The sequence below is a fragment of the Mus musculus genome, chromosome 1, assembly GCF_000001635.26.
Source record: "Mus musculus strain C57BL/6J chromosome 1, GRCm38.p6 C57BL/6J".
Lineage (NCBI taxonomy): Eukaryota > Metazoa > Chordata > Mammalia > Rodentia > Muridae > Mus > Mus musculus.
Window position 1 is genome coordinate 133,849,115 of NC_000067.6, and position 25,353 is coordinate 133,874,467.

Genomic DNA, 25,353 nt, shown 5'->3' on the forward strand with positions numbered 1-25,353 from the left:
CATGGAGTTTTTCTAGCCCTTGTTAATTTTATTTTGAGTGGAAATTTTGCCCAGTTGACCAGGATGATCTCAAACTCTTAGTCCTTCTGCTCCAGCCTCCTGAGGGACTAGGGTTACAGGTGTGGACCACCACATTCAGTTACAGCCCAGACCTTGAAGGCATGCGTTTAGGACTTGGTCCCCAGGCGTAGCACTGGTGGTGGGGAGGGGACAGTAGAACCTTTAAGAGCTGGAACCTAATGTAAGGATGTTAGTTATTGGGAATGTCCCTGCAAAAGGGAAATTGGATCCCTGTCTCCCCTCCTCTTTTTTAATCCTGGCTTTATGAAGTGAACTTGTCTACCCTGTGTTTCTGTCACGGTGCACTACACTGCCACAGACGCAACAGAAACCCTCTAAACTGTGACAATAAGCCTGTCTTCTTTAGGCGCTGGTTTGTGAGCAGAGTGTGGTGGGTGTGCCTGAATCTGAGCACAGAAATACAGAACTGGGAGATTCTGAGTTCAAGGCCTGGGCTACATTACAAGACTCTGTTCCAAGAAAACCAACCGACCTAAAACCTTCTAGTTCAGCTGGCTCTGTGCTAAGTTCCACATTCATAGCCCCAGCCTTGCACAAAGCCAGGGAGAGTGGCTTGCACTTGAGATCCTACCGCTGGTAGATGGAGTCAGGAGAGTCAGGAGCTCAGCATCCTCTGCTCCCGCAAGTTCTAGGCAAGTCTGGGATAAATAAAACCGTGTCTCAAAAACATTTAAAAACTTATCTCAGGCCGGGGGCATCAATTAGGCTTGGGATATTGTTTAGTGGCTCAAATGCATGTCTAACATTCCCAAGGCTGGAGAAACAAAAACAAAAACTCAGTTATTATTATATTTTTTCTCCATAGTGGAAAACTTGCAGTGGCCAACAATTATAAACAGAAAGCTCGTTTGCACCACACACCGAGTTCATCCAGGTCAGGAAGCAAGTCTTCAGAACTCAGCCCAATACTCAGTAAATGTTAAATGTGCTGGAAGACACATGTTAAAAGACGCTCACCACCGTCCCTGGTCTAACCAATGCTGCGTAAGGGCAGGAGCGAAGACATGTTGGGGAGGGTTGCATATTCATCATAGATTAAAACTTCTTTTAGAAAGTCAGCTTCACGTGGCTTAGATGGACTGGAGTTCACACGAGTCATGCAGAAGTCTCTGGAGGGTTTGGGAGATCAAGGACGAAGGGGCTTTCTTTAGATTTCTTTTGCCATCAGGTTGCCTGCTTACGCTGCTGGCTTGTCCCTTCCTGGATGACAGTTCTCCCAACTGCAGGACTCGTAAGTGGTGTCAGCATCTGACTCATGGTGCTCCTCAGCTCTGTAAGTACCTTGCTCCCAGTCTTGATAATTCAATATCTATCCATCACTGCTCATTTTCTGGGACAATTACTGGACACTCCTTCACTTCAACCTGCATTTTGAGTGTGCTGTTGCGCTCGCTTCCTTCTGCAGATTATGTTTTATAAAAGCCTGTCTTAGCTAAGGTTTCTATTGCTGCGGTGGAACACCATGACCAAAAGCCTCTTGGGGAGGAAAGGTTTGTTTCGTCTTCTAACTTGTAGCCTACGAAGTCAGTCTGGGAACTGGAGTCAGGAACCTGGAGGCAGGAACTGAAGAAGAGACTACAAAGGAGGACTGCTCACTAGCTTGCTCTCCATGGCTTCACCCACCAGAACCACCCACCCAGGAATAGCATTGCCCACTGTGGTATGGGTCCACCCACATCAATCATTAATCAAGAATGCACCACAGGCCAATTTGGTGGGAGCATTTTCTCAGCTGGAATTCTTTCTTTCCAAATGACTCTAACTTATGTTAAGATGACATTAAAAGCAGCTGGCAGAATTGACCCTTTGTCAACTTGACACACAAGCACATCACTGTTAAACTACAACCTCTCCTTTCTTGTTGACTCTTAAGATCTCATATTAATATTAACACCACAATATAAAACATTCCAAATTTAAAAGGTGATTTATTGTCTTGGTTTGGCTTTTACTGCTGTGAACAGACACCATGACCAAGGCAACTCTTATAAAGGACAACATTTAATTGGGGCTGACTGACAGGTTCAGAAGTTCAGTCCATTATCATCAAGGCAGGAAATATGGCAGCGTCTAGGCAGGCATGGTGCAGGAGGAGCTGAGAGTTCTACATCTTCATCCATAAGAAGCCAGGATTAGTCAGTCCTCTGGCAGCTAGGATGAGGGTCTGAAAGCCCACACTCACAGTGACATACTTCCTCAACAAGGCCATGCCTCCTAATAGTGCCAATCCTTGGGCCAAGCATATTCAACATATTCAAACTACCACTGTGTGTGTGTCTGTGTGTGTGTGTGTGTGTGTGTGTGTGTGTGCGCGCGCGCACGTGCGCACGCACTTGAGTGTATGTATGTGCACCATGTCTGTTCAGAGGTCACTGGAGGTCAGAAGAGGGCATCAAGGCCCCTGGAACTGGAGTTACAAGCAGTTGTGAGCTACCATGTAGGTTCTCTGTAAGAGCAGCTGAGCCATTTCTGCAGCTCCACAATCCAACTTTTAAAAGGTTCATAGTCTTTAAAAATTCAAGCTTTAAAGGTCCTATCTCTTAAAACACCCAGAGTCTCTTCCAAAGCTCAAAAGCCTCTCTAAATTATCCAAAGTCTCTTCAAAAGTTCAAAGTCTCTCAACTATGGCCTCCTGTAAGATCAAAAATGAGTTACATACTTTCTTATTCTAAGAAGGAAAAAAAATCATAACATAGTCATAACGAAATCAAAGCAAACCCAGCAGTCAACAATGTATAAAGTTCAGTGCTTGGTGTCTGGGACCCATTCATGACTCTCTGAGTCCCAAAGGGTCTTGGCAGCAGTCATACACACATACAGCTTGTCTTATAGGCTCAGGCCTGATCCAACAAGGTACTGGCATCTCTAAAATGCCTGGGTCTCCACTACAACTGGCCTTCCTCTTCATCAGTAGCCTCACTTGGGCTCTCTCTGGGACTCCAGCCCTGCCACGCAGTGCCAAGGCTAAGCTGTTCTCCATGATCCTTTCATGCCTTCAAAACCAGTACCACGTGGGTGACTCTTACACCACCAAATTCAGCTGCCAGCATGAGGTGCACTTCATGCTGGCGGCTTCATGGACCCACTTCATGGACCGCAGTGATGCTGATCTCTTCTTAACCAGCCGCAGCTGGCCAGCATCAACTGTTCCAACAAAGCAAAGGTTTCACGTTAATGGCTCTGGTCTCTTGTTAATCACAGCTGATTTTCAGCCTCAGCTGACTAGAACCATGGTATTGTAATTCAAAATGTCACTCCAGAAGCCCCTGCAGCCCCTTGAAACTCCACAAGCCAGGGCTCTACCATCTGCCTTGCTCTTACCTTAGCATTATCTCCTCAGTTCCCACAGTAGCTCACTAAGCTCGGAGTACTCAGTGGATTTTCTAGACCGAATTCCAAAGTCCTTCCACAACCCTCCTCCAAACAGTCACAGTCTACTTTCTGGCTCTGATTTTATTCTTAGTTAGTGTCTCTATTGCTGTGATTAAAAAGCAACTTGGTGAGGAAAGAGTTTATTTCATCTTAGTGCTTGTTGTAGTTCAGGAAATCCAGGCAGAGGCCAGGAGGAGGGCTGCTCACTGGTTTGTTCTCCAGGCTTTGTTTTGAGTTGTTTTATTTTGGGGGGGGGGTTGGGGGTGGGAGTTGGGGGGTTGGTTTGGTTTACAAGACAGGGTTTCTCTGTCTCAGCCTTAGCTGACCTGGAACTTCTACTGTAGACAAGGCTAGCCTCTAATTCAGAGATTCGCCTGCCTCTGCCTCCCACATGCTGGCATTAAAGGCATGTGCCAGCAGCTGGGTGTGCTTTCTTATCTAGGACTGGTCCACTCAGGGAATGGCAACAACCAGTGTAGGATGGGCCCACTCACATTTGTCATTAATCAAGAAAATGTCCCATAGGCTTGTCTACAGAGCATCTTGGTAAGGGCATTTTCTCAACTAAAGTTCTTTCTTCCCAAATGACTCTATGTTGTCTCAGGTTGACATAAAAACTAGCCAGCACATACCCTCTTCGGTTGGGCCAGCAGCTCCTTTTCTCCCCAACATAGCTGGTCATGGTGAATGGGTCTGTGTGATCTTCACCATGCCCCACAGACCAGCTTCACAGCAGTTGCAGTAATCCCGAGTCAGATGTGACTCACAGGCTCCCACTGTAGCTGCTGGCCAAGGTAGATGTCCTCATCTTCTCTTCGATGTACATTTCCACAGAGAGGAGGCTCTACCTTCCTCACTCCCTGTTCTGTGTTTTCAAACAGAGTGGTGAGCATGTGTTATTCCATCTTCACAGCATCCCTAACCCAGCCTCACTTGGAGACAGAGCCTTGCTATATGTCCCAGGCTGTCCTGGAATTCTGGATCCCCTGCCTCAGTCTCCTGAGTAGCTGGGATTTGCAGGTCTGTGCCATCATACCCAGCGGCATCTCCTCTTTAAGGAATCCTCCAACTTCTCTATGGCCCAAATAGAGCTATAAATTGTGGTGTCTTGCCCCCATCCCCACAGAGTGGGACTGTAGATGAGGCTGGCTAGTGAGAATTCTCCATCCTCTGACTTCAGAAAGGGCTGCAGGGACAAGCACTTACCTATCTAGAACTGACCAGTCTGCTTGGAGAGTTGAGACTTTCACGGACAGAGAACAGTCTTCTGGGGTCTGGAAGCTATAAGGATATTATAACAAGGGAGTCCTCTGTCCATCTCTCTCTACCCGGAGGAAGGGCTATACTACGGAAGAGAAGAAAGCTCACTCTAAAAAGAGCAGAGATAGAATTATAGTTGACATGCTGGGATGCTGACTTTGGGCTAGACTCCGTTAGAAACACATTGTGTGGAGGCTCTGGTTTATTCACCACAGAGGCCCTCTGAAGTGAGCTGACTATTGTAGCCACTTCACAGAAGGGGACGTGGGGGGCTGAGGCCTGCATCCCATTCCCAGGTTTGCATAACACCAGAGAGTAAGTTCTAAGGTGAGAATGTGAGATTCCTCTCCCCACTTTACAAGGTGAGGAACTTCCCCTGGGCCTCCAAGAATGAATCCCAAGGTTCCTGTGTTTGACTGAGACAAGTGATTGACTCCAACCCAGGGATGAAGAAAACCAAGCAGGAGAAGAAAGGGTTAAGCAATGAGCTTTAACACCACCCACCCAAGAAGGTTCCTGGAGCCGAGATTTGAACCCAGGCTGTGGGATTCCAAAGCCGTCAATCCACACAGCCTTCTCTAGGAGCCAAGATGAGCTTTAGTTAAGGAGCTGAAGGACTTACTCATTTATGAGCAAGTGGGAGAAATGTCAGCACACTAGAGTGCTGGCTGGAGCTGAGCCTGGCATCGGCTGACTTGTGAGCTTTCTAGTTAAGGAAGCCAAAGCACTCCCAGTGTTGCTTAAAAATAATTGTACACCAGTCACTTGCAACCTTCTGATTTCGTTGTGCAACAACTCCCCTTAGAGAGAGGGAACCTTCGAACTGCCACTACCCTTCACACCAGGATACAATGACGCTCACTCTCTCAGATCCCTGCAGGTAAATGGCGCGTTCTTGAGGCAACTGTGGCTGGAGATGAGCTGACCTATAAATGCACTTAACACTCTGCTAACACAGTTTAAGTAGTCAATAATTGTCGGACCTCTCGCTTCCCTTCCCCTGTTAGGAGTAGGTGCTCAATAGCATTTGTTGAATTGAATTAAGTCCTCTGGAGGCTGCAGGATGCTGCCTGCGTTTGAAAGCAGCTGGAGCTGCGGAACCACCAATCCCGGCGCTTCTCAGCCTGAGTGGCGCCTAACAGCTCTATTTGGCTGTTAAAAAAAAAAAAAAAAACAAAACCTGCCCTTCCCTCTGTTTCCCTGGTAGCCTCCTCCTCCCTGGCTTTCAGTCCTCTGACAGAAAAACAAAACAAAACACAACAAAAACAAAACAAAACATCAGCGTGCACCTCGGAGGTAGCCCGGACCCTCCCATGTCTCTGGTTCCCACCCACTCAGCTGGTCCAACCCCGATTCACCTTCTAGGGTTTGTTTGTTTGCTTTTTTTTTTTTTTTTTTTTTTTTTTTTTTGAGCTCTGCTTCTCTTCTTTCTCCTGGTCCTGACTTGCATGCTTCGCTTTTCTGGATGCTTGCAACAGCCTCCTCGCTGGCTTCCAGCCAGCCAGCCCTACGAAGAAGAATCAGAGACAGCATGCTCAAAAGGACCAAACCTCTGTTAGCTTAAAACCGCTTGAGGATGATGTCAAGCCCGAGGTGGATGCTCGAGGTTCTCCTTGGTAGCCGGCGCCGCCTGGGTGGCCAGGCTTGTTTCTGCCATGTGCTATTTCAAGCCTCCATCCTTGCTCATGCCTTTCCCCCTGCTTAAAAGCCCTGGGCACCACCCACTCCTTATTCTTCAAGAGTTCCTTTACTTTTTTTTTTTTTTTTTCTGGAAATACTCAGCCCCTACACCTACTCTCTGGGGTAAGACTCTGCCTCTCTGTGTTCCCACAGTGCCCTACCTGATTCTGCCTTCTTACCCTGTTAGGACTTGATCACACTGCTGTTGTTATCAGCACTTTAAGGCCTGTGGTGATGAATGACTCATTAGTGACCCCTGACCCTACAAAGTGCCCTGCATCCAGAATCGCCCACCTGCAGGCAACTTGCAAGCTGCAAATAAAGGGGCCAGAGAGGAAAGGGAAGAAGCTAATTTTTTGCAGCCTGATTTTCTCGGCCGAGTTGTCGTCTGTATCCTGTGGCCACCCTGCTTTTCACAGCAAACGCAGCAGGCTTAGTGGTTAATTCCTGAGAACTCTCTCACCCGGGTTCTTTCTCACCTGGTAAAGTTGTTGGCTGTGAAATTTCACCAGTGGGAGAAAGGGAGAGGGAACGTTTCTTTGGGATGCCCTAGGGTTTGTTCAATTGTTCAGATTATTGTATCTCCCTCCTTATAGCTATGGGTGCATCAAAATTGAAGAGGAGACCTCTGACTATACCATTTCAGTTTGAAAAAGGATGACGTATTCCCTTATGACTAAATATAGAGCATGAGTCTGTGCTGATGCATAACTTAGGCAAATGCATGTAAATCCCTTGTGGACGCCCGGGATCCCTGTCTACTGAGTCACAGCGATGGGAGGTTCTCTCCTGCTGGGACCTCCAGTCACAGACCTAACACTGACCCAGTGGGCAGCCGCAGCAAGAGCAGAAGGCATAGGGACTGCCACCCTGGGTCAGGCAGGGTCATGGGACTTGGGGGTTGAGCTGCTGCGGGCATTCGTTGGCGGTGGGGCAGGTGCTGCTGGACGTTGATTCCTTTATAACTCTCCCCAACCTCTCTCTCCCCGTCGTGAACCTGGTTCCTGTTTTAAAGACACTTCTCCTTTCTGCATGGATTTTCTCTAAAGAAAAAATGGCTTTGAAATCTGCTCTTCCTTAAGTCATCCACCAGTTCAAACCAAACATGGCAGGAGGTATCCTGGCCTTTGGGACCACTCCTTATCCTCCAACCCCACCCCCAGCCCCCACCCCCCACCCTGGTTTTCTCTTTTCTTCCAGATGAAAATTTGGCCTCTACCTGCCCTCGTGATTGGAAAAAGTGGCGTCAACTCATCAAAGCAGAACCAGGCTACTACTTAGTCCTTGATCTGTGGGTTACCGGGAAGGCCCAGGGTTACCCAGCCCTTTCTGGTCCCAGCCAGAAACTGGGGGGTAGGGTTCTTTAGTTGGTGTCAGGCCTGCCTGGGGCAGAGAAATGGTGGAGAGAGACTGGGCAAGGGAGGAGGGGTGGCTTTGAAAAGGAATGTGTAGGGGTGACATGGTTAATGTCCCAGGTGAGCCAAGCTGGAAGGGAAGGTCAAAGAGAAGTGACTTGTTTCCTCAGGCTGGCTGCCTCCTTGTGGATGCTGAGGCCAAGCCTACTGTACCCTCCTTGCTATCTCTGGGGGGCTGGCACGCGGGGGTGGGGGGTTCCTTGGCAGAGGGTCAGAAGAGGCAGGAACTTGTACAGTTGAGAGGGAGACCTGTATCGTTGAGGGGCCTGCTGGGCCAGTTGGTAGAGTCTATTGGTCATAGACAGCAGAGTCCACGCAGAGTGTCTGTTTCCAAGGTTAAGTCCAGGTTAGCATTTTGAGGACCTGGATTCTCCAGAGATATGTTAGGGACAGGGGCCTATTCCAGAAGTTGCACGTGGAAGGGATAGAAGGAAGGAGGCTGGACAGAAGCCAGCTGAACTGCGGTCCTGTCCAAAGGCTGGCAGAAAGAGGGAAGGCACCTTGGAGTTCAGCATCCAAGTCTGAGGCAAAGCTAGGCATGGGGGTGCACATCTGTGATCCCACCACTCAGAGAGCTGATGCAGGTGGAGTGTGGTGAGTTCAAGACCAATCTGGGAATCCGCTAGGCAAGCACTGTACTACTGAGCTTCATGGCTTGGCCATTTCTTCTTCCTTTAGCCATGAAGCAGAATCTTAAGGAGACACCTGATTCCCTAGTCCAAGCCTGCTTCTCCTGGCTTCCTGTGCAAAGCTTCGGCCTTCTCTAGCCCACGGAAATGGGAGGAAGGAAGAAATGGGTATCACTTCTGGGCAGCATCTTTGAGAGAAAGACATAGACTTCTGCTCTCCCTGTCTAGACCTGTCCGTGACGGCAGGAGCAGGCATCTGAGGCCTCAAGAGAGAATGCACACATTGAGGGTAGCAGGCTGACAAGACTGGCTGAGCTTGGGTCGCTATGACTGTGGAACTGCCAAACTGAGTCCTGAGCTGCTTCTCCTGAGACGTGGCTGAGAAGGGGTGTGCCTCTATCCTAGTTCAGCCTGTTACCATGACAGCAACCAGATGCCTGTCTTGTTTTGTTTGTTTGTTTGCTTGCTTGCTTGCTTGCTTGCTTGCTTGCTTTTGAGACAGGGTATTGTCATGAGGCCCAGACAGGTCTCCTCCTGCCTCAGCCTCCGGAGCATTAGGATAGGAGGTGTGCAACATCATTGGAATATCTACCTCACTGAGCAGAGGACACAACTGTAGGGACAGAGATCTTACCATGTCAGCCAGCTTTATGTGGGACTTGGGTTTCATGAGCAAGATGACTCTTCTGAGCCTAGACATCCGGACCTCCTATCTCCTCTCTCTTCACTGATCTCAACGGAGGTCAGGTGAGGTTGCTAGGGCTAAGACTCAACACCTTCCCCCAAGACTTGTTGCTTTCCAGTATACAAAGGACCCACACTCTTGAACAAACCGGAGGTAACACGGCCCCACTCACCTTGACCTAGTAGAAATGGCAGGCGATACAATCACTCATGCAAGGTGGGATTGGTGGTGACTGCCTGGTGGGTGTGGCAGTGGACTCTGTGATAGATCAGTCCCCACCCTTCTCTCCCAGTCGGAAATGTTACTTTGGCAGAGCATGGAAGTCAAAGTAACATTTGCTTACTTGCTTATTCATTTAGATTTTTAAAAATTATTCAACAGTTCCACACATACACGTAGTGGTCTTGTTCTCTGATTCTTAATGTTAGGGTGCCCTCCATCACTCACCCCCCACCCCCACTGCGAATGCCAAAGAATGCCTCAAAGACCTCGCCATGTAAAACAACCTCACTCAAGAGATTTACTCGGGGGAGGGGGGAGAGGGGAGCCCAAAAGGCTGCCTCTGAGCAAGGATGGAAAAGAAGGGGGGAGGCATGAAGGTGTGGCCACCGGAGCTGAGTCGCTGAAGGTGGGATGGGGGGCACCTGGTTCTGGAAGGAGGGTAGCTCTTGTTTTACCGACGTTCACTACTCTGAATTCTGACAGGATAATTCTGAGCAGGATTTATATAACTAATAACTTAGAGCAGGCTGAAGGGTTTTCCTCAGATAATGACATTCTTTCTCCAGGAGGCGAGAGCAGGGTTTGGATTGTAGGTAGCATGCAGGAACCCTGATGTCACTTGCATGAGGTTGTGGATAGCCTGCATGGGGGCCTAGGCTTCTTTCCATTCTGAGAATCCCCCAGGAACCACATCAGACTCCCCATACATCTTTGGGCACCATTTACATGTTGTCCCTGTGTAAAGTGGTGGCTTTCTGGCAAAGCCCCTGTTATGGCTTATGTTAGCCCTAAGGGCGTACAGTCCGGTAAACCAGCCAGAGGTTTTAGCCACTCTCCTAACAGTGAGCCATGTTGCTATCAAGCAATCCAGAAGCCAGACCAATCTGCCTTATTAGAGCCCCAGGAAGAGGCCTGCCAAATTGAGTAAATAAAATGCAGGCAAGCCAGGCACATTTGAATACAGATAAGTGTGAATGTATAATGCTGAGCACGTCACGACCACATATCAGGCATCTGGCTACCCTACGGAAGAGGGGAGGCGTTCCTTTGTTTGACCTTGAAGGCATCTGTCTGTCTTTGTTCTGGTGTCTCTTTATCCTCCCATTGAGTACATGGCTTCTCTAGAAGGCAGATAATTTACTACAAGATTGACCCAACAAAGGCGCCCACAACCAAGGGAGCTCCATGGGTTTTTTTTTTTCAAGCAGGAAGAAAGAAATGAGTGCTCTTAGGCCCTGGAGTTGCCGCCTGCATTTCCCACATATAAGCAGAACTAGTCTTTCTCACTTTTCTTTTTCTTTTATTATTATTTTTTAAACATTTCTTTAAAAGCTCTTACAGCATAGGTCAGGCTAGTTTAGAACTCGGGATTCTCTTGCCTCAGCCTCCCAAGTCTGGGGTCCTAGGAGTATATCACCAAACCAGACAGAGCTAATCTTTATGGCAAGAAAAACCTGTAGGCCGAAGCAGAGCACAGAGAGGAAGCCGGTTCTGACCGGCCAGTGGCGCTCAGAATCCTAATTCCAGCTCTTCTCCAGGCCTGCCGTTGACCGCGTTTTCTCAGCTTCCACAAACTTACGTTCTTTTCTGCCCAAGGGCTGAGATCAAAGCAATGCAAGTTGCAACTCTTTGTTTCACTGTGCTGGTGGAAGCTATTCCATCTCATTTTTCTCCGGGTTTGAGACAGTCACTGCCTTGTGTCACCTTCCCTGCATGATCCCCAGCCCAGCAAAAGCCCAGTGGAGTTTGAGGTAAGTTAATGAACGACTTGGCCGGCTTAGGGTCAGCAGCCTGAACTCAAGTTGATCTCCTTTGTGCCCGGGACCCCTTTTAAGCAGCTCATTGGAAGCTCTCCCCATACCTTCGAGCTACACACTTGCCCACCCGCAACTGTCCTGAAAAGGGGCGAGGCCTGCCTGGGAACGCACATGCGCACCAGAAGAACAGAAGACTCTCCAGTAGGAAGCCCACTTGGGGCCTTCTAAGGAGGCCCAGGCCTTGGTGTCCATACCCAGGACAGTCCATGGATGGAGCAGAGAAGAATGGGGAAGGGGGACCCAGGCAAGCTTTCCCAGACTGCTGCTGTCTGCGTAGTGGAAGGCAGGGAATGGGTGTGTGTACCGAGCCTCACTCCCTGCAATACTCTGTGAGGTTGGAGGATGCAGGCTCAGGTTGCACCAAATTAGTGGCACCTGGAAGGGGGACACTCAAGCCTCCAGACCTGCTGGAAGATTAGTCAGCTGACAGGCAGCCTGAATAGACAGACCCAGCAAAAACTCCCTGGAGAGCAGTGGTCCTGAGCCCCAAAAGGCAGGGAGCAGAGTGAACTCTCAACATGTCCCTCCCACCCCACCCCTGACCCTGTTTTTGAGGAACTCCACTATTTCTGGAGGAGCTGGGCAAATTGTTTGCCTTTTCAGGAGTTACAATGTTCCTTTTTTTTTTTTTTTTTTTTGTCAGACCAATTTACAACACAAAAGAATGGCTTACCATTCAATTATGGGAGAGGAAACAAAACAAACCAAGGCACCCAACATCAAAGTAAACATTATTTTTGGCAAAATGTAAGGCGATGTGGGGAGTTGGGGAAAGGCTTCCAGAAGTTTCTGTTAATGGCCCGGCAGTCATCCTGAGGCCCCTTTCCCATGGCAGGCTCTCACCTTCTTCCCTGACTGGTGTTTTCTGTGTCTTCTTCCTGCATGTCTTTATCCCCTGGCTTGTTTGGGTTGTGCCTGTCAAGTCTGCGTGCTGAGTTATGCTACAAGGTGAAGATAGCCTTTTACGGAATGGGAGTGTTGATGCAGAGCAAGGGCCCAATGCCCTGCAGTGGTTTGTACACCTCTTCCTCCTAGCTGCCCTAGCTGTCTCTGGGAGCCGACCCCTATCCAGAACAGTACAGTGTGGTCATGTTATGCTTGTTCTCTGGAAGAATAATCTCACTTGGTGACCCACTGACTAACAAATAAAATCCTTGCCAACCACCATCACCACCACCACCACCACCATCACCACCACCACACACAGTGCTGGGGAGTCACACAGGGCCTTATGTTCTCGGCCTCTGAGCTCCACCCTTGACTGTTCAGCAGCCCGTCTTCCCCATGAACAATGTGGCGAGTGTTATTCACGATACTCTACATATACTATCTCAATAAAATTTCTTAACAACCCTACTCGAAGATATTATGATGCTATTTCCATTTAACAGACAGGAAACAGAGTCCTCGTGACGTTAAGTTCCTTGGTTGATGTCCCACGGCTGTTTAGTGGCTCAGCCGAGGGAAAATCCACATCTTCCTGACTCTGGAATCTAAATGAATTTGTATAGCTTGTTCCTCTCTCTGACCCACTTTCTTGGAACTTACTCATTAGTCTTATGTGTTTTATTAAGCCCCTCCTGGGCTAATTGTGATGTGGTTCCTTCCCATGCCAAGTTCCTTTGGGGTTCCCAGGTGGTCTCCTAGCGGTAGACCCTACAAGCTACCCTACCCTACCCTACTACTGGAGAAGTACTTCTGAAGGTGTGAGCCATTCTCTACTCTCTGAGGTCTGATCCCCAGAACCTGCTTGGGATGCTAGGCTGTGCTCATAGTGAGAGGCAATTCAGAGGCTCAGGGAAGATCAAAGTGGAAGCTGGCCCCTAATGGAAATGTTCGAATAGTTGGGTGCTCTGAGACTGATGACCCTGGGATATCGTCGCCCCATGGCAGTCTTCACTTAGTTCCAACAGGGGACACTGAGGTCATTGTCACTCTCGCTTCCCTGCTCTTTGCTAGCAACATTAGCACAGCTGGAGACTTAAAAGTTGCACACACCTCCTGAGTATTCATGGGAAAGCCCATTGGGTAGGGCAGCGGCACTTCACACAGAGGCTTTGGAGAGGGCCCTTGGGCTAGCAGGTCGAGCCAAGGAAAGGGAGGCAAACTCAGACCCGTAGGTTCCATAACTTTCATGGCTAATTGGAAAGCCATTTGATTTTTCCTGCCCTGCCCAGGAAGCCCATTTCTCTTTTTGCACATTCTGGGAAGGAAGTTGGTGGGATGTGAAGACAGGTGAGCCTTCTGGCATTTAAACACACGTGCATGTGTGTTTCTCCCCTTCTTTCCTTGCCTCTCAAGATTTGGGGCCAGGGACACTCAGAGTCCCGACTTACCTGGAACCGGGAACTTCTGTGACTTTGGGGCTGAGGCAGCTCTGTGGCTTTTTGGGGTGTGTGAGCATGTGTCATGGCACACGTGCGGAGGTCAGAGGACAACTTTGTAGAGTTGGTTTTCTCCTTCCACCTTCTCATGGGTTCCAAGGATCAAACTTAGGGCATTAGTCTTGCCTAGCCAGTGCCTTTATCTGCTGGGACATCTCACAGGTCTTTTTACATTAAAAAAAAAAGAACTTATTATATTTTTTATTATCTTGTGGGTTTTCTATGGACTATTAGACCAGGTCTGTCGGGAAGTGGGGGAGGAGAGGAGTTGCCACTTCCCGACTTTCCAGAGCTTGATTGTTTCTTGTTCTTGGTTTTATGAAACACCTCCAGAATCTGTCAGTGAAGCTTCGTTTCTGCTAAAACGAGCTCAGGTGAATTTTATTCCCCACAGTCAAATGATTCTTCACTGACGGGATTCCCAGGCCCCTCTACTGCATGGCAGAATCTTGCACAAGCACATGGCGCATGCCCACATGTCATTCATTCATGCCACCATATTTAGGGAGTGTTACTCTAAGACAGAATAGCACCAGGAAGATGTCTGGAGGCTGCAAACTGTTAGAGAGCAGGAAGGGCCATGAGTGGAGGCAGCATGTGAGCTCATACTGAGGTGGATGCCAATGTGGAGAGTCCTTCTGTCAAGGGCAGATAACCAAGGATGGATAGACCTGAGTCCTCTTCTGCCTCATGGTCTGTCTCACTGAGGTCAACGGTTTGAGGATAGGGGATGTATCCCTGCAGAACAGCGGGGGAATTAGCATATTGCTTCATCCTTGAGAAAGTGGCAGGCTCCAGGCTAGGCTGCTGGCTGGCAGCACACAGGGCAGAATGTGTGTGGTCAGTTCCTTTGTAAGACATCTTCTGCCTTTGCTGTTTTCAATACCCGGGGCTAAGCAGGCCATACTGAGAAATTATTTATTCACTTCACTAAATTGAAACAGTTGAATTCTCTGCCAGACCCTTTCCGTGGCTCAAAACAATGTCTAGATTAGGAAAGGAAGAAATCTGATAGCTGGGAACGCATATCCGTGAGAAGTGGGAAATGGGAGGTGGGGGAGGAAGCTCTCAGGGAGCTTTCCACTGCCCCACACAAGTATCAGATGCATTCCACCACAAATACCTTCTTTGACTGGAAACAAGTGTGTGGAAAGGGCAGGGGGTTGGGCCTGAATGCAAACATGAGAGAGGAAGTCTGGCTCCTGCGGTAGAATAAGAAACAAACGGTAAAGTTGGGTGCAGCCCAGTTGCTGCTAAGCAACGAAGATCTGGCTAAAGACGATTGTTCCAGATTAATTAGGTACTGTTTCTAAATAGCTAGCTAGCTATTTCTTACAACCAGCAGAATTCCGTGAGCAGAATTGCCGCACAGCCCACCATGTTCAAAGGAGTGTGATGGAGGAACCCCACCTTCCCAAAGGTGACCAGGCGCTTGGCAGATGCAAGCCAGATGAGAGCAGATACTTTCTCCGGAAGCAGAGCGTCACTGTGTCCATTTAAGTTTGGAGGAGAAAATGTGCAAGAGTAGGCAAGAAATAGAAGAGAAAGATAATGACAGAAGACATTAAAGCCTACTCTAAAGCTCCAGAAATCATACAGTCTGGTATTGTGATCAATGGTCCTGCTATCGGGCACAGAGGATCCCTGTATTCTTATGTGTCTATTCACAGTAGCCAAGACACGGAATCAACTTTTGGGTTTGCCAACAGACGAGAGCAGAAAGAAAACAAGGTGTACGTGATGGGATACTACTCTGCTGTGAAAAAGGATGGAATCCCGTCACTCGCAGCAGTCTGTACAGCTCTGGAGGTGCAAAATGAGACAGCACAGTCAACAGACGATGAACAGCTCGTCGGATTCATAATTGTGGGGCCTTATAGGGGCTTATTTAATAGAAACAGTGTTAGAAGAGTGATTAGCAGAAGCTGGGGTTCAAAGAGAAGATTCTGGGCATCCCCAATGACAATCACTGCAAGAAATGGGTATGCTAATTACCTGTTGTACTGGCTGGTTTTTTTGTGTCAAGTTGACATAAGCTGGAGTTACCACAGAGAATGGAGCCTCCATTGAGGAAATGTCTCTATGAGATCCAGCTGTAAGGCATTTTCTCAATTAGTGATCGATGAAGAAGGCCCATTGTGGGTGGTGCCATCCCTGGGCTGGTAGTCCTGGGTTCTGTAGAAAGCAAGCTGAGCAAGTCAGGGGAAGCAAGCCAGTAGGCAGCACCCCTCCATGGCCTCTGCATCAACTCCTGCCTCCAGGTTCCTGCCCTGGGTGAGTTCTAGTCCTGACTTCCTTTGATGATAAACAGCAGTATGGAAGTGTAAGCTGCATAAACCCTTTCCTCCCCAACTTGCTTCTTGGTGATGATGTTTCGTGCAGGAATAGAAACCCTGACTAAGACATTCTATTTGCACAACATATATGTTGTCTGTGTGTATCAAAATGTCCTGGAGCCCATAAATGTATTCAACTATTGTGTCAATAAAAATGTAGAGTATAATATCACAATCAATGAAAATAATAAAGGTTCACTTAAAAATAAAATAGCGTATGGTTTATGCCTCATACCTCATCTAAAAATAAAACCTCAAGTGAATTATAGAACTAAATATATAAGGATGAGAAAAACAAAACTAAACATAAATGCAGTGTGTGGTGGTTTGAATATGCTTCGCCCAGGGAGTGGCACTATTAAGAGATGTGGCCTTGTTAGAGTAGGTATGGCCTTATTGAAGGAAGTGTGTCACTGTTGGGGTGGGCTTTGAGACCCTCCTACAGTCTCCTTCTGGCTGCCCTCTGATCAAGATGTAGACCTCTTAGTTCTTTCTTTAGCACCATGACTGCCTGGGTGCTGCCATGCTTCCTGCCATGATAGTGGACAGGACCTCTGAACCTGTAAGCCAGTCACAATTAAATGTCCCTTATAAAAGTTGCCTTGGTCATAGTGTCTGTTCTCAGCAAAGAAAACCTAACAAAGATAGAAGTTGGTACCAGGAGGAGGGTATTTCTGTGATTTCTGTGTGTTTCTATTTTTGTTTGGGGGAATGTGGATATGGGGACTTGGGATTTCAGAAGCAGTGGAATGCTTTAAGTGGGGCTTAATGGACCATCCTACTAGGAATATGGAAGACATTGGTGCTGAGGATGATTTGAACTGTGCAGACCTGGCTGGTCCAAGAGGTTTCAGTGGGGAAGAATGTTATTATGTGGCCTAGAGACTGTTCTTGTGATATTTTGGTAAAGAATGTGGCTGCTTTTTGCTCTTGTATGAAGAGTCTACCTGAGGCTAAGGCAAAGAGATTTCAATTAATTGTATTGACAAAGGAAGTCTCAGAAAAGCCAAGTGTAGACTTTGTTCTCTGGTTTACTCCCAAGAAAAGCATTTTGATCAGCCTTAGCAAGCTTAGAAAGGAAAAAAATTTAAAATGTACTGTTCAAATAATAAAGACACACTAGGAAGTGAAGTGAACTAAATCCTATGATCATAGATATTAAATGGAATTACGGGAGTGGTAACTTCGGGGGCAAGATCCCACCCAGCTTAGCTTATTGTTTATACATTTGCAGTTGAACAAGGGATGGTTATGTCATGTTGGGCATTATTATTGCCTGGTTATTGTTTTCATTTGGACTTTTATATACTTTTTTTGGTTGATGGTTTTTTTTTTTTTTTTGTTTTGTTTTTTTCTGAGATAGGGTTTCTCTGTATAGGCCTGGCTGTCCTGGAACTCACTCTGTAGACCAGGCTGGCCTCGAACTCAGAAATCTGCCTGCCTCTGCCTCCCCAGTGCTGGAATTAAGGGTGTGCGCCACCACTCCAGCTCATTTGGATTTATAATCTGGTGTGAACTACAATCCAGAAATGTAGGGCACACTTGTGGTCCAGATCTTGAGGCATAGTGGCCATGAAAAATGTAGGCCTAGACATGATGGTACGTGCCTTTAATCCCAGGAGACAGAGGCAAGAAGATCTCTAATTTCAAGGCCAGCCTGTTACAGAGCAAGTTCCAAGTAAAGAAAAGCTTAAGTCCAGGCATGATGGTAACTCAGGCATGGTGGTAACTCGCCTTTCATCCCAGCATTCAGGAGATAGAACGATGAAGATTTCTGAGTTCAAGGTCAATCCTCAGAACAAGTTCCAGGACAGTCAAGCTTAGGAAGTGAAGGAGTTGAAAAACAAAAAACTGGTGATAATGTAATAGAACAGGAGGGTCATGTTCTAGCTCTAACAAGCAGGAGAACTCAACTGCTTTGGTCATCTGGCCCTGGCTTTAGAGACAAGAATAGAAGGGGTTACTGGGACAATTGATGCTAGTTAGCTAGAACTAAGAAATTAAGAAGATACCAGCATCCCTGAGGTGAAATCTTCAGTGAAGTGTTTTCTGAAAATACAAAGAAGTTGAGTTCCAGAGATAGTCAAGGTTGTACCTCATGCTGCAACTGTACTTGGTAATGTGTAAGAGTCACCCAAGTGGTACTGGTTTTCTAGCATAAAGGGGTCATGAGAGCAGCTGAGGCTTGGCACTGTGAGAGGGCAGAGAAGGCCATTGGTGAAAGTGCAGCCTCGGGTGTAGTCAATGGCCTAGGACCGAAGGGGGTCATGCAAAGAAATTGAGGCTTGGCACTGTGAAGAGAACCTATGAGAGGTTACTGGTGAAGCCTAGTTGCAGTGGAAGGCTCCAGTGAATCAGAGATGCCACTACCATAGGGTAACCACCACCAACAGTGGAGTAGAGTCAGCTAGAGCCACTCTAGTGCTACTGAGGGCAGAGTTGGAGAAGTGACACAAGCCCTTAGAGGAGCTCAGAAGATCATGTGTGGATATCACACTTTGAAACGAGAAGCTGTAAAGTTGAAGTTGCCTTGGATACACTAAGATGTTAGAGATGTCAGAGTCATGTGATACCTGCCGAGGAAAGCTGCTAACTAGGAGTGGAACCAGCCAGAGAGAAAGGATTGTGTTGCAGTCAACAAAGCTGAAAGGAGTAGACATCAGACATGGAGATGCAGAGTTTGGAGTTTGCCCAGCTGGGTTTTGGTCTCGCTTTGGTTCAGTATTTCCTCACTATGATGTTTGGGAATGGTAATGTGTATCCTGTGATATCAGAAGTATGTGATCTGCTTTTCCGATTTTGATTTTTTTTATAGGGGATTACAGTTAAGTGATTAGACAAATCTCAGAAGAGACTTTGAACTTGTAAACATTGTTAAGACTATGATACACTATGGGGACTTTTGAAGTTGGACTAAATGTACTTTGCATTACGCTATGGCTACATATGATCCCCATAGACTCATGTGTTTGAACAAGCCTATGGGGGCCAGGGAGTAAAATGTGGTAGTTTGAATATGCTTGGCCCAGGGATTGGCACTACTAGGAAGTGTGGCTCTGTTGGAGTAGGTGTGGCCTTGTTGGAGGAAGTGTGTCACTGTTGGGGAGGGCTTTGAGACCCTCCTCCTACCTGCCTGAAAGCCATGGCTGCCCTCTGATCTAGATGTAGAACTCTTAGTTCCTTCTCCAGTGCCATATCTGCCTGGATGCTGTCAAGTTCCTGCCATGATGACAATAGACAGAACCTCTGAACCTGTAGACCAGCCACAATTAAATATTGTCCCTTGGAAGAGTTGCCTTGGTCATGGTGTCTCTTCACAGCAATGAAAATCTAGCTAAGACACAATGTAAGACAATAAAATTGAAATAGTCTAGTCACAAATATAAAAAAAATCATAAAGTAGAGATTATCAAATTTTATGGCATAGAAGTATTAAATTCCTTTTTTAAGAAATAAATTATTAAAACAAACAGTCAAACAAACAACCAAATCCCCAAGGGGCTGGTGAGATGTCTCAGTGGGTAAAGGTGACTACTACCAAGGCTGATGAACTGAGTTCAAACCCTAGGGACCAAGGGTGGAAAGAGATAACCAACTCCTGAATGTTGTCCTCTAGCCTTCATACTCGCATGCAGACACACACACACACACACACACACACACACACACACACACACACACAGACACAGACACAGACACAGTAATAATAAATACAAATTTTAACTTTTTTTTTAAAAAATCAAATGACAAGTAGTGAGACCAGCACTGTGTCTAGAAAGGACTGGCAGTCCAAGACCAGCCTGGGCTACGCAGGGGTAGCCTGTCTCAAGAACACAAATGAAAGCCAGACATACAAACAAAATAAAACAACAACAAAAGCTGTAAAAATACAAGGGGGTAAACTGAAAGAAAATGTTTGGCAGATATAAACTAGAAAATAGGTTACTATCAATTATGCATAAATGATGCTTTACAAATCAATAAGAACACAATGTACTTCAAAGATAATTTATAACAAAATACTAAGTTAGTAGCACATGTCCCAGATATCATACTGGATTAAGAAAAAAATGTAGGCTATTACATTATCAAGGCTTTGGAAAATCAGCTCACACACATATCCTTTTATTTTTATTTATTCTCTCTCTCTCTCTCTCTCTCTCTCTCTCTCTCTCTCTCTCCCCACTCATATGTGCATAGATGCACATGCACATGTGTGCACATTGGTCTGGAGGCCAGCAGTTGACCCTAGAGCTCTTCTTCAGGAGCTCCATGCCTGTGTTCTTGTGTTTTTAGACGGTTTTCTCACTGAGCTTAGAGCTCACTAACTCACCTTGGTTGGCTGAGCAGCCAGCTCCAAGGAGCTGCCCATCTGTTCCCTGGACTGCTGGGGTGACAGGCATGTGTTACCACTCTCAGCTCTCACTTGGGTGCTGGGGATATAAACTCAGGTCCTTGTCCCTGCTTAGCAAGCAAGCACTTTAGTGTCTGAGCCATCTCCTTGTCCCACCCCACTTTGGAGACAAGTTCTGTAGGTTGGCTTCATTTTCTTGTAATTCCAGCATGTACGGGGCTGAGGTAGGCAGAGATTCAGAGTTTGAGGCCAGCTTGGATCACACAGCAAGGCTTTGTCTCAAATGACAGCTACAATAACAGAAACAAAATGTCCAAACCTCACAGTCCCCACGTGTTGGGTTGCAGGCATGGGGGGACAATCCTGCCCAGTTCACACATACATCCTTGTTATGAATAGAAATATAAGTTAGTAGCAAGGTTTTGGAAGGTAATGTACAGTATCCATTACACATGCATTAGATATTATGTACAATATATATTCCATGCAGGTGTTCTTGTTTGTTTTTGTTCTGTTTGTTTGTCTTGTTGAGATGGGGTCTTACTGTGTAGTTCAGGCTGGTCTTGATCTTACAATCCTCCCACCTCTGCTGCCTGAGTTCTGGGACTAAATTATGGGCTCAGCTTCCAGCATTTATTGCATTCTATTCCTAGAAATTTATCTTGCAGAAAAACGTACGCATGAGCATTCGTAAGTAAGGGGTGTAGTGCATCCATTTTTTATTTTGTCGCACCAAGGGCACTGTTACTGGCATCTGAATAGTTCCTTTGGTAATTTACAGGGACAAAAACACCAAACAAAACAAACATAGATTACTCCCTATCCCTCTCCATCTTTCTTCCAACAGAGCACGATTGACTAAGTTTGCACTTAACAAGATAATAGATCTATCTGGAAGCGCATCCCGTTTATTCAAATGAAAGCCCAAGGCATCTTGGATCTCTTCAGTCCCATTTTCCTGAGAACATTCTACCTTTACTATACCCAAGCCTTAATTCTTTAACCCTCAGAGGGCAATCTCACTTTTAACCATTCATATAAGAGCAACATCCCCACCCCCCCCAAAAAAAACCCAAACCCTGGCAAAATGCCTCATGAATTCAGACCATTATTAACTTAATTTCCCAATTTCATGGAAAACGGATGAGGCCAAGGAGTCCTGAGTGGAGAATGGAGGTGGGGAGACACAGAGAAGGAAATTAAGGTAATGATTATGACGAAGTGCCCGGCACCATAGTAAGCATGAATCACTGGGCTGGGGAGTAGTTCCGTGGGTAAAGTGCTTGCTGAGCAAATATGAAGACCTGAGTTTAGATCCCCGGGACCCTGTAAAATCAGGACAGCAAGCCTCGCACTGGGTGGGGGTGGGGGGGTGTCGAGAGAGCCAGACCCCAGCGCCACACTGATCAGCCAGTCTCTCAGAAATGGTGAGCTCCAAGTTCAGTAAAAGATTCTATCTCAAAAAGTAAGATGGATAATAGAGGAAGGCCCCTGCCATCAACCCCTGACCTCCATATATGCCTGAGCAAGTGGTACACACACACACACACACACACACACACACACGCATATGCATACCTGCACACACATGTATGCACAAACACATGCACACATGTACACATAAACACCTATCTATATACCAGGTGCACACCAGAGCAGAGGATGGCCCTGTCTGGAGACATTTCTGGCTTTTGGTAGTCACAAGTGGAAACCTACTGCTGACATGGAATAGGTAGATGACAGAGGTACTGCTGAGCACCCTACAATGCACAGGAGAGTCTCCCCGGCCTCAACACATCAGTCAGGACAGACTGGCAGTCACAGTTCTGAAGGTGATCACTGGTATATTTTGGTAAAAGACCTTGTGTGAAGTATCTTAACAACCTCTACAACTCTACAAGATAAAAACAATAGAAAGTGCCTGGATGCCCAGTCAATCACTCACTAACCCAGCCAGCCGATGTCCCTCCGGTAGACCTGGAACGGTGTCTGTGGTACAGGAACCACCCAGGACTGGCTGCTTTCCAGGACTGTTCACATCTTTCCCATCAGAGCTGTGCTCACCGAGCTGCTTTTGTTTCCAGACTTGGAAGTGTTCTTATTGCTGCCATTATGTAACTTGGTCGTATATTACATAAATCAGACTTTCCCAATCTTGCTATTGACATTAATCAGTGAAATGTCAATGCAAAGATAAAGGAGCCGACTGCGACGGGAGACTCGGCAGAGATTGGCCTGTATCCTCACAGACTTGGCTCGCATCACTCCTGGGCACACCACAGGATGATTCTCAGAACCCCGTGCTGGAAGGGAACTCTCTGCTTCTTGACACTGGAGTATGAGCAAAAGTCACTTTTGCCACTTCCAGAAACAGAAGAAAAACATTCTTTATCCTCCCTCTGCATCTCTTCTCATCTGTTAACCCCAAAGTGCTTTGTGTTGGGTGTGGTGGCACAGCTTTGCAAACTCAGCACTTGGGAGGGCAGCAACAAGGAACTGGTATAAATTTATGACCAGCCCAGTCCTCATAGTGAGTGCCAGGGTTGCATAGGAAGACTTTATCTCAGGAAGAAACAGAGCCTTGGAAGCTGCAGGAGGAGATGAACCACAGTAAAGGAGAGCCACTGGCCAGTTAGCAGCGAAACTTAGCGTTTGTGTGCAAAATCCCCATGACTTCTGTTGTTCTTGAACCAATATACATTTTCGGCCTTGAGTGTTTCCTAAACTAATATTACTGGTTGACAATTTTGGAAATACTTGTAAGAGTTTCTCAAAAGTTACCATGAAACCCAGGTTTGGTGGTGATGCAGTCCTATAAAGCGAGCACCTGGGAGGTAGAGGCAAGACGGTCAGAAGGTCAAGACCAACATGAGCTAGACTGAAGAAAACAACATCAAACCTGAAGAGATGTCTCGGTGGGCGTGAAGACTTGAGTTTAAATCCCCAGTACCCATGTAAAAAGCCAGGTGTGCATTCAAAGTTTATTTTTATTTGCTATTTTAACTTTTAAGATTATTTTATGTGCATGGGTATTTTGCCTGCATGTATATCTACTATGTATGATGTCCATACCTGGTGACTAAGGAAGCATAAGAGGTCATTGGATCCCCTGGAACTGGAGTTGCAAACAGTTGTGAGCTACCAAGTGGGTGCTGGGAATTGAACCCTGGTCCTCTGGAAGAGCAGCTCGTGTGCTTAGCTGCTAAGCCATCTTTCCAGCCCCTGTTTTTATTATGTGTAACTACATGTAGGTGTGTGTCTTCTTGTGAGAGTATGCATGTGACTGTAGCATTATGGAAGGTGTCACATCCTACAGAGCTGGAGTTATAAGCAGTTGTGAGCTATCTGATGTGGGTTCTGGGAACCAAATGTGAATGCTCTGTAAGAGCAGTACACGCTAGGCCATCTTTTTAATTTGAAGAGTTTTTAAATTCTTGTTTTGTTTTCAGGAAATCTTGGACTCTGAATTAACCAGGAAAGAAATGAAGAAACAAATTTATTAAATTAGATGCAAAACTTTCAGTTATTATCCTACAGTGCAATGAAACTGCAGTCTTTGCATTATTTATTGTTCTAAACAGAAGTCATTTGCATTTCTACCAGACAGAAATCTATGAATTAACACATGATGAATGTTCCTGGGCCTGGGCCCTAATACATGGTCTGCATGAAGTCAAGCAAAACCTGGTTCTTCTAGGAGACTAGGGGTACCTTGGTCGGTCCATTAGACTATATCATTCAGTATGCCAAGCAGAAGCCAATCACCAAGCATTTTTTTTTTGCAAATATTAATAATGTTGGGTATGTTTTTCCTAGTGTTAGGGCCAAACTCAGAGCTTCTCCCATGCTAAGCAAGCACTCTCCCGCTGAGCTACACTTTACCACAAGGGCTGTTATTTCTCTGGCCTCTCTTAGTGCTACACTCCACCTGTGATCACGCTCATGTGTCCTCACCCCCTTAGGCCAACTCTGGCTGAGAGATGGCCTAGATCTCTTTGCTCCCTCCCCTGCCAGTCTAGGAGGTACCATGAATTCAACTCTCAGACTACAAACACATAGAAGGAAACTGACTATTCATTTTCTGCTATAAATTTGCTGAGATGCCAGTTTAATAAAGAAAACAAATCTCTCTCCTCAGTCTTTTCTCTCATTATAAATATGTATGAGCTCTTAGAAATTTGGGGAAAGAAAGGCGATGGATACAGTTTCTGGATTTAGAGCCTGCTTGGTGGCAGATCCAGAAAGCTTGCAAGCTCTGGAATTCACCCATTCCCCATGCCCACACAGAGCTGCCGACGACAGGGAGGGGAAGCACAGTAAAGATCCACTGAGCATAACCATCCAATCAACCTCTAGTGAAGGCTTGGAATGTGCAAGGTGACAATCGAGGACAAAAATGACCAAGACATGCTCTCCTGGTTCATAGAAGTTCATAGTCTTCTAAGAGAAAGCTTGTAAACAAGCAAATTATAAATACCATGAGAGAAATGCAGCAGCAGGCACTCTTGCATGGTACAGGGGATTGCTTGTAACTCAGAACAGGGGAGAGAAAAATTCAAAGCGTGCAGGCAGATACACTAGCATCCAATGTCCATGCCTGTACTTAACTTGAACACTTTAGACAACTCATATCTAAAATGGGGTCAAGTGTCTTCCTTATGGTCCCATGACTATTGGATAATGTATCTATCATCTTCAATCCAGGGTCTGGCACCTAGTTGGCACTTAATAAATTATAGCTATTAATGAGAGACATTGATTTTTTTTTTTAAAAAATATAGCTGCAACAAAATATCTCATCGTGGAACTGCCCTTTGTAATGTATAAGACACTCTCAGATCCATTATCTCAACCCTGAGAAGCTGGGAGGTATTTTTGGCTCGTTCCAGCCATGAGAAATCTGTGACTGAAAGAAGTTAAGTGCCTTGGCCAAGGCCACACAGATAAAGCTGCTGAGAAGGAATTGAGCTGAAGCAAGACAGAGAGCTAATGACTTATATCAAGCATAGGGCATGAACCATTCTGTCTAACCGGTGCCTGATGTCCCAGGGCCGAGAAAGTGGGACAGAACGGAGAAGGGAGGTGCCATGATCAAGTCTGGAGGATAACCCACAGGTC

The 25,353-nt window shown here is 46.5% G+C and overlaps 1 long non-coding RNA gene across 1 annotated transcript in view; it reads left to right on the top strand.

Moving 5' to 3' along the window:
* The first annotated feature begins 10,582 nt into the window (after positions 1-10,582).
* Positions 10,583-25,353, top strand: part of Gm31515 — a 31,370-nt gene continuing 16,599 nt past the window's right edge. The window contains exon 1 of the long non-coding RNA XR_878539.1: positions 10,583-11,095. This is a non-coding gene — a long non-coding RNA (predicted gene, 31515). The remainder of the gene's footprint in view (positions 11,096-25,353) is intronic.